The sequence below is a fragment of the Aotus nancymaae genome, unplaced genomic scaffold, assembly GCF_030222135.1.
Source record: "Aotus nancymaae isolate 86718 unplaced genomic scaffold, 86718_ANA_hifiasm-v0.15.2.pri h1tg000057l, whole genome shotgun sequence".
In the NCBI taxonomy this organism is placed as follows: domain Eukaryota; kingdom Metazoa; phylum Chordata; class Mammalia; order Primates; family Aotidae; genus Aotus; species Aotus nancymaae.
The window spans coordinates 15,089,916-15,095,875 of NW_026988471.1; positions in this window are offsets into that span (position 1 = coordinate 15,089,916).

Here is a 5,960-nt window from a genome sequence, read left to right on the forward strand (position 1 = left end):
ATCTCTGTGGTCCATTTCCTGGAGGGTGTAAATTATTTATGGGACGGACACATCAGCCAGCAGGCGGAGGCGCCGCGTCAGAGGCAGCATTGTGCCTGTGGGAGGAGGCTGGGGGTCAGCCCGATCTAGCCCTGCTCCCTGCTTCCCACCCCCGAAGGCTGCCTCCAGCCCTGTGCCTCCACCACAGGAACCTCACACTGCTCGCTGGGGCTGTCCCTGGAGCTCTCCTCCCCTGGCCTGGGCCACTGCACTCTGAGCCAGTGGGTTTCTCTCTTGGAAGGAAGGTTGGCCTCTTATCGGCCTTGCATAATGGATGAGCGCTTAGAGAAGGGGTCTGGTGAGGACACTCCCCCCATTAGTGACCCTGATATCACCCCTGAGGAGCCCCCTCTTCACGCTGCTTCTGCCCCTGGCACACAGGCTCAGGCTGGGTTGAGGGTGGGAAGCAGCGTTTTTCCTAACCGTTGATAGGGTGGCCGAGAGGAGTCTCCGAGAGCGCTCAGGCTGCTGCCTCACTAGGGAGAGTCCGGTGTGACTCTGCTTACCCACCCGACGACGCGCAGGACGCTTTCCCAGCGGGAAACAGTGTGTCAATATCCAGTTGTTCTTGGCCTGGGGCAGAGGAGGGAGGTAATGGATTCTTTTCAGTGTCCAAGGATGCTACAGATGCTCCCCCAGAAAGCGCACATGTGCACAAACACAAAGACTTGCAAGCAATCTCGGTGGGTCCCAGCGGGTCCCCTGACCTCCTCGCTAGTGGCCTCTTGTACTGAACTGAGCCCAGTTTCTGAATTCAGACAGACTCACATGTGAATCCGAAATTCACTAGCTCTCCGCCCATCTGCCTGGGACCCCTTTCCCCTAGCCTCTCCCTGCCCCAGTCATCCTTCAGGTCTCAGCCAAAGCCTTCTCAGGCTCTCAGGATGAGTTTAGGTTCTGGCACTCTACTTTTCTTTCCCTGACATTTGTGACACTGGTTCTTATGGTTTTTTTTTGGTCTTCTCTATAATGACATCAATCACTCTATTTTCTTCACCACTGCACGCCAAGTGCTTAGTCCAATGCTTGTCACCCAGCAGGTACTGAGCCAATATTAATCTTGAATTAGTCACTCAACTTTTCGTACTACTCTGCCCACAGAAGGAATGGTCAGATTCACTTCCTAAAATAAATCTAGGTTATATACCGGGACAAGATTTCCATTTATCTTATAATGACTTTGAGATGCGTCCTTATTTTTATCTGGTCCCCTAAGCTTGGGGGTTTGTGGATCAGAGGTGATTTGGGTGATTCCCCCCCATACAAACACTGGAGACAGAACTTAGACCCCCTGTGTCACTTACCGTGGGTGACTGGTTCTGGCCTTTTTACTGGAGCAAGAGCAGTGTACGGTTACTAGACATAGCTTTTCCTAATCAAGGAAGGGCATGATTAAATCTTGGATAAAAGAGCTTGAAGAAGCTTTTCAGGTTGCTTTGTAGTTTACCAAGGGTCTAGGGCAGCAACGTAAGGATTGAAACCACCTTGGGGGCAGAGTAGGGGACAGGAATGAGAGGAGAGAAAAGAGGAGATCACCACTTGTTAAACAGCTGCTGTGGACCAGGGACGGTGCTGGGTGCTTCCTGCATTAGGTTATTCATTTCAGATGGCCCCTGGCAGTAAGTACTTTAATATCCATTTATAGAAGAGGACACTGAGACTCAGCGGGATCATATACCTTGCCGGAGTTCACCCAATTCATACATTGGGAAGGATGGGGCAGGGATAATATTTGAGCATGCCACATGTGCTGAGCTTCCTTCTTTCAAAGCACATGTGCATCTTGTGAATGGTCTTGGCCACAAGTTCATGTGCTGGGCAGGGCAGATAGCACTGTGTCCACTAGACTGGTGGCGGGTGGTGATGCTTGGAGAAATGAAGTGGCTTACTAAGGATTGCATGTCTTGGAGAGCCTATGTGGCCAGGGAGGGAAGGCCTGCTGGTTGAATGGAACCCGAATGAGTGTTCCGAGGTATCGATTCATCCTGCTCGGCCCTCCTTTCCCTTGATGTGCCAGGCCTGAGAGCAGCTTAGCTGGAAATCTCTATTGTCATCAAAGTAATGTCTCCTATAGGGACAACATTTCTCAATTTCCAAAGCACTTTTATATCTACTATCTCCTTTAATCACCCAAATAGCCCTTCAGCACAGGTTCTATTGTTCACAGTTAACTGAGGCTCCACAATTTTGTGTAGCCTGCCCGGGAGCATACCGCGAGGAGGTTGTGTAGCTGGGATTCCCTCTGACCCATCTTCTGATCTTCCACACTCAAGGTCAGCCCTGGACCGTGCAGGCCAACGACCTTGGTTTCCCTCTGATCTCCCGCTGCTCTGGGCTGGCTGTTCCTGGATGGAGGGCTGGCTCCCTCACTTCGTAAGCCCAACTGATAAGAGGAGAGCTGCTTTCCAACAAACCAGAGTCTTGCTCTGGGTCAGGCAAAGGAAACATTGACTCCCTCATGTCACAAGGAGCCTGTGGGACCTTGGTTTGTGGCCACGTCTCTGGATAGCGACTATCTGAAAATGTCTCGTTAGCTTCCTGCAGCATGCCAGGGCAGAGTGTCAGCCAGCCATAGTGAGAAAAACACACTCAAGTCACTTGTCCCTCACAGAGTACGCAACCTTCACTCAGATGCAATTTAACAGCTGCCCAGAATGTATTTGTTTCTAGTGTATCTTAAAATTTTCTTTGTGCTGCTAGATCTAACAGAAGTGATTTCTGCACATGAGTGACTCATAGATCCTGTTACCCTGTGATTCATTTTTTTAGGTGATTTGCCAACAAAAATTGCATTTGGTATACAATAAAGGGAGTATCATAGAAGCTTGGAAACATACAAAGATAACAAGCTGACTAATGAAGACTACAGAACACATATCAGCTGTGGACCTTTGGGGAAATAGGTGCTCCTTCTTAGTTTTCTTGTTTGTGAAAGTAGGGGGAAGGGAACTCGCCGACGTGGACACAATTCTGAGTGAGGTGCAAAATTTCATTTGGTCCACACAGCAACCCCAGGGGGCAGGAGGTATTAGCATCTTTAATGGGGCTTCAACAGGAGGCTGATCTGAAGACTAGGTGGTGAGGAGCCTGGGGTGAGAGGAGACCAATATTAAATGGCACGAGGGACAGCTGATGAAGTCCCGAACCGAGGCAGGGAAGAGACGAGACCTTAGATGTGGCTGATGCAGAAATGCAGCGTCCACTGGGGAAGGTGTGGGGTCACCCAGGAAGACACGGCTTCTGAATAATGCATGGACCAGGAGGGCATGGTTTCTGGGTGACCTCACACCTTCTCCGATGAACGCTGCATTTTTGCTTCAGCCAAGATGAGAAGTGGAGGTTCAGAGTCTTTACCTGAAGTCCTATGAGTAGTAACAGAGGTGAGTGGGGGAGGAAGCACCCATGTTTGTCTGATTGCATAGTCGTGTCCTCCTGGGTGACCCCACACCTTCCCCAGTGGACACTGCATTTCTGCATCAGCCACATCTAAGTTCTCATCTCTTCCCTGCCTTGGTTCGGGACTTCATCAGCTGTCCCTCGTGCCATTTAATATTGGTCTCATCTCTTCCCAGGCTTCTTACCACCTAGTCTCCAGAAGGTTCCTCTGGAGCCATCGTCTGACCCTACCAGCCTCCTGTAGAATTCCCATGCTGGCTCCTAATTGACCAGAAATACAACATTTAGTATGGCATTCAAAACTTCTCACTTCTCCATCTGCCTTTCCAACCTTTAAAATAACACCTACATTTGCAAGAGTAGTGCATTTTACGGAAGAAGATCTCATATATGTTAACCTCAGTAGCTTATTGTATCTCTTATTTTCAAGCCAATAGGTCCAGACGCCATTTCCTAAAAATCTTTTATGTATGTTTCTGCCTTGAGGCATTTCTTCAGGAGCTTTCTTCTGCTCGAAATGTATTTTTTCTTATATTTATGTTTTCTTTTTCCTCCAATGCCTCCTCTAATGGGCACCTCCTCCAGGAAGCATTCTATAGTCTCTGTGCCATGCCAGAATCCACTCTTTGATTTCCACAGTCCCACGGAACGCCAAGCTTTTGGAGGGGGGCATTCACATCTGAGCTGCCACCATCCCTCCCAAGACTCAGAAATGCCTCATGAAATGTTTGTTAAACAAAAACATTAGATAGCATTGAATTAATTACTATCAATCAGTACTATTGCTTTCTGAATAAATGCCAGTTGGGTTTAAGAATTATTATTAACCAAGACTGTGAAACACAATGGAAATAAAGTGACTGGATCCTGGGAAAAGGAGGGCAGGGAAGATATGCTTCCTTGGGTGAGGCCTTAGGGAAGCTCTGGGGAAGGGTTAGCCATGCTCTCTATTGGAACCAAGGGTTTGAAGGGGCAGGTGTGGGTCTCCTCACTCTCCAGGACCATCCCTGCTTCTACTTTGAGAGCCTCCCAGAGTATCCATTAGCCCACAGCCTGCCCCATTCAAAAAGCACAATGGTGCTCCAGGCACCTAACGGCAGAGGAATGGCAGGAGGATATTCAACATAATAGACATCATGGTTGCTAAAAGGTAACCATGTTTTGCCATTGCCGTACTGTCACTGACCAGGTGCTCCTATGTGATCTGTTTTCTTTTTCACTTCCTTGTTCACTGTGGAGGCATTCCTTGACCTATCCTTGGCATCCTATGTGCCGAGGGTTACAGTGTTGAAAAGACAGAGAAGGCAGTGAGGGAGAAAGGAGGAGATGCGGAGCGGGAGAAGTGTTTATACTCAAACATACGCATGCATATACACACATATGCGTACACAAATTCTATGCACACACACACATATGCTACGCGTCTATTGCTCTGCAGTCATTCACAGTTGGCCTTGAGAGACCTGATGGGCAGGTGAAACAATTAAGAACAGGATATCACAGTGAAGCACAAAATGCAAGACCTGGCCTTACGGGCTTTGTGAGTTCTGTGCACTCCTGAAGCGTGATGGAGCATAAGAGTGAGATTACCTGAAAGGTCCATAGGAGGCAGACCCCTTTAACGAGCTAGATTCCTGGCAGGCTTCCATTCTTTGAACCATTAAACTCTTGTGTCTCTCTCTTGGCTAATCGGCACAATACGCCTTGCCCCCTTGGAAGTGTGGGGTGATGCCCCACTGGGGTCTAGAAGGCTGGGTTGGGCAGACCTGAAGGTGGTTTCCTATGACGGGGAAGACCTGGTAGAAGACCCTGGGATCCGTCCTGTAGGAATATGGAAAGCAAATGCTCTGGAGGCACACTCTATCGATATTATCCCCGGCAGGTCTTGTCTGAGAACTCTGCTCTGAACTGTGTGTTTTTAGGTGTCTGTGTGTTGGGGGCGGGACGTTGATGGTGGTGTGGCTGGGGGAACTCTTTCTTCTCTCATCTTCATGGCATTACTTCATTCAGCAAACTGCTCAGTTGTCACCTCCTCAGATTAGACCTTCCCTGGCTCTCTGTCTAGAATAGTCCCTCTCCTTGACTGTATTTTAAAGCATTTTTGAAATGGCCTCTTTTCCTGCAGCAGAATGTAAGTGTCATGGGGTCAGGGACTCTGTCTGTCCTGTTCACAGATGTGTCCTCAGCATATAGAATACTACCTGACACTTAGCAGATCCTGGACAATAACAATAATCATTTCAAACTATAACTTGTAATAAATAATTACACGAAAGGGACAAGGCAGCTATTATCTTCTGCCCATCTAAGTGTTCTATATATACTCTTCGCATCAAATTCTCAAGACAAAGTAGGATATATAACACTAACCCTTTTTTTTTTTTGATAGATGAGACATGTTTAAGGCTCAGAGAAGTTAAGTAACTTGCCCAAAGCCACACGGCTCATACTTGGCTGAAGGAATAGAAGTGATTTGGTTACATATTTAAATTCCCCAGAGGGGGAAAATTAACTCAAAATGGATC